The following is a 10,403-nucleotide window of genomic DNA, read 5'->3' as shown; positions in this document are numbered from 1 at the left end:
GTGCAAATTACTGACCTCTGTCATCATTTTAAGTGGGGGAACTTGCACAATCGGTGGCTGACTAAATACTTTTTTGCCCCACTGTATGTCATGGCAGATTATCAATATGCGTTTTGTGCATTTTTTTTCTTTCTATGCACCCATCCCTTCTCCTCTTCACTTCCCCACTCTCCTTTCTAATGAAACAAACTCAAAAACCCTCCCTGTCACCCAAATTGCACAGTTGCCTTTGGACATGAGCAAGATGCATGAGGGGAGAGCAGCACTGGATATTATCACTGTCCTGGATGTGTTCTTCTTCTTCTTATCAGTCAGTGTATTGGGAGTCATAATTTACTCACTCACTCGCAGCGAGGAGCAGCGGATCTCACATGACAGCCTCTTTGAAATGATTAATCGCATTTCCTCCACTTATACATCATCTAAAGTAACAGAATAAACTCAAAGAACACTGACGGGATGTTACGCATGACGATGGACTGCAATTCCATTTCAAATGGCATGAGTTCAGGGTAAATTCTGTATTTACTCTTTCTCCAAACTATTTCTTGTCTTCATCTGTGTGAGCTATGTGTGGCCATTTCTCTAATGAAGCATATTTATTGGAGTGATTTGACATTTATCCAACTTGATATTATAGCCCCTTGGTGGATATTGGATATTGTGGCCATATGGACCTGACATCCTTGACTTGCCTTTCCTTTGGCCATCACTCAGTTTCAACATATTGTGCTGCACTAAAATTAGGACTGTTTGTTTGTTTTTACCCGAAAGCTTTGTGAAAATGCAGAAGTAGTGTGTGAGTGTAAGCCTATGATTGTAGCTTATAGAACCACTTTTAGCAGCAGTGATTTAAAGCAACTGTTTTCTGTGTGACTTTATCAGACTCTCAGGTCACTGTGGAGGAGTTCTGGTCCACTGAGTCACTGAGGTTTGCAGGCTCTTCTGGTCTCACCTCAGGGTTGCAGTCACGTTGAGGTCCATTGTAACATCTTGAGTCTTTTTAAAGCAATTCTGTTGTAGATTTGCTGGTGGATGGTATGGGGTCTTTGTGTTTATCTGCTGTGTTGTGCATTATAAACAAGCATCTCCACTTTGGTCTCAGCTGTCCAACGGACATTTTTCCAGAAATCTTGTGGTTTGTTTAGATGCAACTTTGCAAACCTAAGGCATGCTATGTTCTTTTAGAGAGAAGATGCTTTGTCCTGGTGGGATTTCCAAACAATCCAAGTCATGAACTTCAACATTTACGATCCTAACCGAGGCTTGTTGAGTCTTCGATGCAGCTTTTGCACTTTCTCAGAGCACTGCACGGTCTTACTTTGGGGGATATGTGCTGTGATGTAGTATATCTAAAGGGATTAGCAAGCATGTTGAATGCTTCCTATCTTGTGAATAGTCTGTCTAGCTGTAGAATGATGGACTTTGGATTGTTTAGAAATGCCCTTATAACCCTTCCCTGATTGGTGGACAGCAACAGTTGCTTCTCTACGATCATTGCAGATGTTTTTGCTCTTTGGCTTTGTGTTGCCTGAATGCACCAAACCAGCAAACTGCCAACATTTCTGCTTTTATACAGGTGTGTTTGATTAGCAGCACCTGGTACTTATGTAAGCAGTAAGGGTGTATTTCTGGAAATGCATTTTTGCTTCTTTTGTTTTTTTGGATAAACAATGACAGTGGTGTATATTACATGTTTTTGTTCATCTGTGGTTGAATTAACCTAATTTTAAGACAAGGACAAAATTTATTTCATTTTATTAGCACCTTGAGGCGAATGTTGTTGTGATTTGGTGCTATATAGATAAACTGAACTGAATTATATCCTGATAAAACTTTTGAACTCAAGGAGGGTTTGCTTTCATTTTCACATGACTGCGTGAGTAAGGATTGATTGTTCTCGTGGAATATGTTATTATATTTGAAAAGGCTTTTACATCATAAACCTGCAGTATTCAAACACCTGCCAACAAAAAATACAAAGACTTAAACAAAAATAGGCTTTAAATGTTACATTTAAAAAGACAGAGAGACAGAGATTAATGATTATGGTATTGATTTTTTTTATGCCAGACATTATTTTTAACTGACAACAACCAAAGTAATAAGAATAAATATATGCCTGCAAGAAAATGAAGTAAATAGGAAGAATGCAATACACAGAATATTTATTTACAGGAAAAAATGTAAGTTTAAGCATGAAAAACATCATTTTGTTTTGATCTAGTTATGAAGAAGAGTTTTTATAACTAGATTTTACAAACAAAAACAAAGACTTTTAGATTTTTAAAACCTGCCTTTGATTTAAGGTAAAACAAGAAAAAATTGCAGCTTTTTTTCTTTGTTTAACCAGATAACGGTTAAAAAAAATGTTTATACTAGATCATATAAAGAGTTTTGTAAACGTCTTTCTGTAGTTGTTTTGGAGAATATGGCCTTTGCTTTGTTAAATGAATATAATTTTATATTTTCCTTGCTGATTTCTTTTAAGACTTCTGTGTTCCCAGTATTTTGGCTTTTTTTTTTTTGTTTGGTCTTTTACTCTTCAGACGTGTTTGCTGTACCTGAGTCTTATTATCATTATTTGTTTGGTATATTGCCTCCTGTCCTGCATTTGGAAGCAATGCAAAGTGAGAAACATCTTAGCTGGGTATGTTGAGCCTAACATCACAAAGGTGGCTAGATCACCATGATTACCACTAAGCCTGGTTCATGTTCACTTCACTAATTCTTTCTTTATTCTGAACTATGCTCTCTTAAGTCAGAGAATATTTGCAAACATACTGAGCTGTGCATAATAGCACTGAATGAACCGATGATGTAAAATCTCATTAGTGTAAACTGTATGCCTTACAACGACATGGGAATTGATGTGCATTCAGGTAATGATGCAGAAAATGTAGAATTATGCTCATGTTGAGTCCTGATGGTATACAAAGTCTGTTTTACACTGCATTTAATTATAAAATGTAAAAAAAAATGCTGCTCACAGTCAGGTCCTTCTGATCTCAGGCATCTCTTTCCTGCTGCTTTCACTCCCTCCCTTTATTTCTTTGTACTTGTCTCATAGTGCTGATTCCTAGACTGGAATGCTTACTCCACACGCCAGAGTCGGGTCCATTAGCTGAGACTAGCACACTCATCTTCCTCCTCACTTCCATTAACCAGCCAATCAGTTAATACAGGTTGAGTCGCCATGAGAACGAGCCAAAAAAAAAGAGCAATCATCTAATTAGCTTGGACGCTACATCAGCTCTCTAGATCTCTCTCTGCCTATCTCTCTGCAGAAGCCCCTACCAACGCCACATGCACACACAGACATGCACACACACGTGCGCAATCACTATTCTTTCTTTCATGCACACACACTTTCACATTCACAGTAATCCAGAGCACTGAGAGCTGACATGTCCTCAGACAGGCTCTTAAATTATGTAGCACCATGTGACCAAATGTTACAAAACGCTTCTCTTTATCACCTGACACGTTGTGTGAAGCTTTTTCATTTTTGTTCTGTGTGTGTGTGTGTGTGTGTGTGTGTGTGTGTGTGTGTCCATGGTTAAGTCTGCAGAACAAAATCAGTGCAGAAGAATCCCTGTTGTTGCTTCCTGACATGCAGACATACAAGTTTGCAACAAAACAACTGCTCTGAGCTATCATCCTGTTTTATCTCTGTGTTTGGTCTCCACCACATCCTATAAGACATATTATTATATTATATATATCAAAGTTCTTCTGCTGGTCTCAATCTTTGTTCATAATTTGAGTGCTGCTATACAGTAGGAAGCAAAATAAACAGGCTTTCTGTGCTGTAGTTATTTCTTTTTAAAAGTGTGCTTATCATCTAAAACGGGATGATTTAAAAACAACACAACAACCCAACCCTGTTGTTTCCCATCTACATGATACCAATAATTGAGTAGATCTTTATTTCCAGACGTACCAGCCATATTTGATAGCATTTCAGAAGCTTTTCACAGCACACCAGTTTTAACTGTGTTTCAGGTTTCCTGCCAGAGTAAAAAGGCAAAGTATACTTCAGGACTATTGCATTTCAGAATCTCCTCCAGTGGGTGAACGTGTGCAGATTATCAGCTAAAGGTCAAAGAAGGATTATTGGAAATTATGCCAATAACTGCTTTCACATGTAGATGGGTGTCTGTGTGTGACAGAGCAGGTTTCTTAGCCCTTTATCGTGTGCTGGGATGGTACTCTGAGTTCACAAATACACACAATAAATGATTAAACTAAACCTACATTCTTGCTGGTTAGAGACCCCGTTGTCAGGTTTCTCTTTTCTCTGTAAATGTTGCTTCATTTTTCAAAGCTTTCAGTATCCAGGGCAGAGGTTTGCTGATTGTGCAGGTTGTTTTTATCACCAGCCTGCCTGATGGTCCCATAACAGTGCACTCACACCTGGAAGTTTCGAGTCACAATCATTAATGATGTACTAGGATAAGAGCTGCTTTGAGGTTTTTGTCACTAAATCTATGTTTGGAAACCAAAGTTATGATACTATGGAAAAAAAATTCTAAATAATCTAATTATTTACTATACTTTAAAAAAAACAATCATTTAAATGGACCACCATGGATATATATGAGGCATGTTACTGCATATGACGCCAAGCAGCTCAAAGCAGCTGAATTCATTTACAGGCTCTGCTTTAATTTTTAAAAGTAAACGTTCTCACATTTTGGTGGGTGATAAAAAATTTTCCTGTTCAGTTTGGAACCTTTTTTTTTTCATTGCCTGGCAAGTTTGGACTGCAGGCTGGCCAGTTTAGCAACTCGACTCTTTTAACACGCAGCAATGCTGGGGGGAAAAGCATGTGAGTAGGAGTGCTTCCTGCATTCAAAATAGTTTTCATTTGAGGTGCTCTTTGGAAGTGATATCAAACTCCTATTCCAAAAAAAGTTGGAAATCTCTATTACAGCGCTCATAAATCCATGTTTTATTCACAATAGAACACAGAAAACCTATCAGATGCTTAAACATACACATTTTATTTAAATATAATAATAATAAAACTATAAGCTGGGACTGAAAAAGAGTCTCTCAGAGAGGCAGAGTTTCTCAGAAGTAAAGATAAGCAGAGGTTCACCAAGAAGAGAGGTGACGATCAGTGAGCAGCAGTATGCGTTCATGCTGTGAAAGAGAACTGTAGATATGATTTTTGCTTTGGGAGTGTTGATGGAGTAGTACAGAGGAGAAGATTAAAAAAAACTGTGTTTTTGTGGATCTAGAGAATAGGATGGGCTTACAGATGAGGTCAGGCAGCATTCTCTGTGGACTATGATTTTTGCAGAAGGCATTGTGATCTGCAGAAGGTGGAACAGAGTCTGTAGAGGTGGAGGTATGCTCTGAAGAGAAGAGGAATGACAAACAGTATGTGTGTGACTGAGAGGAAGACAGACGGAAAGGTGATCGTGCAAAAAGAAGAAATAGTGAAGATATTAATTTATATACCAGGAACTGACCATCCAAAGTAACAAACAGTCCATAGGAGAGGGGAAGAGGAGAGTTACAGGATAGCAGTGAGACCTGCTATGATATATAATTTGAAGACAGTGGCACTGACAAAAAGACAGGAAACAGAGCTGGTACTGTTAAAGATACTATAGGCATCATGGATGAGAAGTCAGTGAGCCAGAATTGGGCGTTGAAGAAGGAGCTGCCAGGCAGGAGGTACAAAAGAGGAAGACCTCAGAGCAGGTTGATGGATGCAGTGAAGAAAGATATGCGGAGGGTTGGATCCACTGTGATCAAGCAGCCAAAGGAGAAGAAATATGTCATATTATAAAAGCTGAGATGATTCTGTTTTTAATATGATTTCTGTGTTTGATTGTGAATAAAATATGGGTTCATGAGATTGACACATCATTGCATTCTGTTTTTATTTATATTTTACCACGTGACTACACCTGCAGCTACAGCAGTCAATGAATAGAATGAACTGCTGCTGGCTCCAGAGGCCTGGCACTCAACTTTTACTTTAGTCAATGATGGAGGACATCTTTTCAGTCCAGCCTGTCTGGATTGCCATCATTTAGAATGAAAATTCCAGTCTGCATTCAAGAGAACCACTTCATATTCAGATTCAGTTGAATGAATCATTTATAAAGCAGAATTGTTTGTTTTTTTCTCAAGTACCTCGCTCGGACAAGTTGTCACGATGTCTGCTCCAAAGTAAATCTAATTTTAGTGTAAAACTCTCACTGCCCGCGCTCTCAGTAAATTATACCCTGTTTTCATTTTTTCTGATCAGAACGTGAACGGGCCCTGATCCCTGCTGTTGTTTTCTCTCTACTTCTTCTCACACAGCTCTGTTGCCTTGGCCTGCTGAGTGAGATCAAAGAACGGGCGGGGGGGGAGTGAGGGGGGTCGTCATTTCAAGGGGGAGGTGCCAGGGCTTCCTGCGGGGGTAGCCTGTGTGAACGCTCTCTGAATGACAATGCTGCGCATCAGGGCCTCACTCCCTCAGCAGCGCGTACACACTCACACACACACACTTGCAGGAGTACAGCCTGGAAAGGCTGTATGGCCATGCAGCAGCAGCAGTAACCGAGACATGCCAGCGTGCAGAAAGATTTTTAAAAAGTGTCCAGCCGTAACCTTCCGCTCCGTCTGTCCTCATCATGAATAAGTGATAGGCCAGCGTGTCATGTGTCTTCTGACCCACGGCTTGTTTCCGTGATTTCGCAAAATCACAGTCAAGCTTGTCCACCAGCCCCAACCCCACCCGAGCATTTCTCCACCGCCACCCACCTCTTCCCGACACACACTCTCTCGCGCGCTGTTAGTAGCCGCCAGTCTGCGGGAAGCAGATGACGAGCAAATCCAGTCATGCAGACATTATGACGTTGAAAAGGCATCTTGGAAATACTAGCATAACTCGGAGCCTACAGCTGGTGGCGTGTACATACATTATATGACCTCAGGGCAAGACTGCAATCAAGCTAGAAGTAAAATAAATAACTTAATAATCTTTAGGGACTATGATAAAAACACATAAATGAGTTTTATGTGTAGCATTTTATTTATTCACGAGATTTATTTTTGTCTGATCCATACTTTCACGTGAACGGCCGAACAAGTCCACCGACTCGCTGCTCCTCTTTTTGCTTTATGTTTCGCAGTGTTTCCATTTGATTAGAACATGGCTGCATTAAACTGTAGCACCAATCATTTCTGCCTTTCTCGATAACATAATTGGCTAGTTTGTCTTACCTAATATCACCAGTCTGTGAAAATCTCCAACTCAAGCGAGAGTGCTGACACTCAGTTCTTTTCGTGCACTTTTCATATGATGACCAGTCCTGCATTTGCACACACGGGAGAAAATTAAACTCCACTGTGTTGCATTCCCTTCCCTGAAGTTTGGTGAGACTTTTTTGGCTTTCACCGTTTGCCTTCATAATCTTCCCCCAAAATACACCATATGGCCCACTTTCAGTTCTGCGCGGACTGTTTTGTTGTTGTTGTTATTGTTGTTGTTGTTGTTTTGTTTGTTGTTTTGTTTGTTTTTAGAAGAGATTCAGACCTCCTAATGATGGGTGGTTACCAGCCAAAGAAGCTGTTAGAGGAGACAAACAACAAGCAGAACTTGCAAATAGTTCTCAGTATTTAACAGATGGCAGCAGGTACAGTAACTAACCCACCCTGAGCAGTAATCTCCTTCCAAAGGAGTTGGGCTGGAGTCTGGTGCTTTGTAGTGTTGTTTCAGCACTTTGGACAGCGCCAATAGGCCTTTGGAAGCTTGTCAGTGCCTATTTCAGGACCAAGGATAGCATCAAATTGCTTAAGTGACCAAACACCTTATTTTCTTTACAGACCTATAAATAAAAAATACCTTTAAAAATTACTTTGAATGGAATTCCTTCTTTTTCCTGCTCTGGAGAGGTGACAGCTTGGTTGGTTTAGCCCAAGCAAACAGATTGCTGAATCGTTTCAAAGACAACTCAGATGCCAGAGCCAGACTGACAGACGGCCTGGAGGAAGGGAGGATTGAAGGGAGATAAAAACTCTTTCAAATTGTCCTTAAAATAACTGTACGTTCACAAAAAGCAAACACTAAATTCCCAGCTCTCCCCCTGGCAATCAACATGAGAGGTATTATGCCCACAAAAAGCATAATCACGGTAGATTTTTTTGCTGTTGTTGTCCGCGGAAGTCCATTTGAGTTTAAATTTATTGTTAGACTTGGCTTAGTACAGGATTACATAATTGTTTGTACAGTTGGATGGGTGGGGTGGGGGGGGGTAAAAAGTAGTTGCATAAGAATTTTTTTGATAATGAAATAAATAATAATCATCCTTGTACATACTGAAAGACTCCTGCTTTTATTTGCTGGAAGGCTAGACTGAAATTGTCTGGAGATAAATTCCTTGTATGTGCCCCAAGCTAGTCTGTGCCCATGGCAAAACCTTGTGCTCAGCCGGGTGGGTTTGAGTAAACAGTGAACTAGGCGAATTGGACTGCGCCGTTGGTGCTTTTGACACTTGGCTACTGACAATGGAAGCCTTCCGCATGTGTAAATTCCAGTGATCCTAACACCGGTGGTTTCATGATTATCATGTGCTCGTGGGAAATCAGTCTTCCAGAAGTCTGTCTTTTGGCCTTCCTGATTTTATCTTCACACACTTAAAAGTTTTTCACTCACTGTGCTGAAAGTTAAGGCGAGAGATGCCGTACCTAAAAGTGTCGCCCGTACATCTCCGTCGTGCGCTATGGGGAGTGGGCTGGAGAGGGGGAGGCTCCGGGGAGGCGCCGTGCGTCGTGCGCTGCAAGGCTTGGCCTCCGATATGTGCGCGGCGCTCGGTTCCCGTTTGACTGATCAGATGCTCAGCGCGCGGCTAAACACCGACGGCTGACTAAACTCAGGAGAGCCACTGAAGCGCTCGGCTGGTCGTGTTTCTTCGTTTCCACGACTGTTCTCCACGGAAATACAGCCTCCGGACCCACTGCGCGTTGCCTCACGTCCCCCTTGGGGGTCGAAGGAGGAAAGAAGTAAAAAAAAAAAAAAAAAAAAAAAAAAGAACGATAGGGAGAGACTCCTAGAGAGAGAGAGAGAGAGAGGGAGAGAGAGAGAGAGAGAGAGAGAACAGACGCTGGGCTCTGGCTCTGCGGGGCTGGCCGCTTCTCTGTGGTTCGGGGAGGCTCGAGGGCGATGCTGCTGGGCGGGGATCTTACACAGTTTCTGCCCGGTGGCGGAGGAGAAGATGCGAGCTGCAGCTACAGAACACCCGCAACGCCACCGTCGTGTTTTCAGACCAAGAATTGATGATGGTGATGATGCTGCCTCCCCCAGCGCTCTTTTTCTGCTCCTCCGGATCCCTTTCGCCCGGGATTCTTGTTCTCCCGACACTGGATTATAGATGATTGCTGTGGACACTATTTTTTTCTTTTAATTTTCATCAACTCTTTTTATTTTCCGAAGCGAGGCGCAGGGAAAAGACATAAATTGGCGGGCTGAGGACCGGTGTATTTTAAAAGCGGTTTTTTATATATAATTATTTTTTGTTTTTTATTTTTTGCCTCTCCAAGTGCGTGCAATCACGCCCAAAATCGGCGACCGACGCCTTGGCGGTGAGGAGGAGGGGGGGAGAAGAAGAAGACGGAGGAGGAGGGGGAGGAGGGATGCCGCACCGTCCATCACCAAATATCAACAAATGTCACCAGGCTCGGATTTTGGGGAAGCCCCCCTCGGCTGGCGTTTGCGTGTAACCCGAGCAGCAGTGTGGTGGCAGTGAGAGGCTGCAGCGGGACTTTCTGCCGCGACATATCAAACGTTGCAGATCTATGGAACAAAATTAAATGAATTATTAAAAATTTCATTCGTATCTATTTCTATTTTTATCACCGCCGGGAAAAAAGGAGGTGGAGGAGGACTTGGGAAGGGGGGAAGACAACTGCAGATCCTGTCAAGATGCACTAGGCTGGTGAGAGAGGGGGGGGAAAGACGCAGTCTCAAACTAGGATAGCCTACTTAGTGGAGATGATCGCAATATTTACTCAAACGCACAGCTATGCATCTTTATGGCATTATTCTAGGATGATCGGTGTTTTGTTTGCCCGATGAAAAGCAAGAAGCCATTCGCTCTTGGTGAGGGTTTTAACCAAAAAGATAAATAAAAATAAACACACACAAACAAACAAACAAAAAACAACATCAACAAAAAACGGGAAAACGCCGATTGTGTGACAAGATTTTCCCTTTTTTCTCACAAATTTCTGGCCACCACTTAAAACCAATCAGGTTTTTTTTCTTTTTCTACAAGAGAACTGATTTTCCAGAAATTCCAGAAATACATCCCTCCGTTTCCATTCATATTCCAAACACACGATCACAGACACCGTGCGCTCTCCCTCTCCTCTTCACCCTCCCCTCTCCTCCTCCTCCT

General features: G+C 41.7%; 1 protein-coding gene across 1 annotated transcript in view; it reads left to right on the top strand.

Annotated features, from left to right (window-relative positions):
* Positions 1 to 10,403, top strand: part of cacna1ab (calcium channel, voltage-dependent, P/Q type, alpha 1A subunit, b) — a 192,172-nt gene that overhangs the window by 30,460 nt on the left and 151,309 nt on the right. The gene's annotated exons all lie outside the window — the stretch shown is intronic.

Source organism: Pundamilia nyererei, unplaced genomic scaffold (assembly GCF_000239375.1).
Source record: "Pundamilia nyererei isolate P.nyererei 1_Seehausen unplaced genomic scaffold, PunNye1.0 scaffold00328, whole genome shotgun sequence".
Lineage (NCBI taxonomy): Eukaryota > Metazoa > Chordata > Actinopteri > Cichliformes > Cichlidae > Pundamilia > Pundamilia nyererei.
The sequence above is the reverse complement of the archived record's forward strand: the minus strand, read 5'-3'. Positions and strand labels throughout refer to the sequence as shown.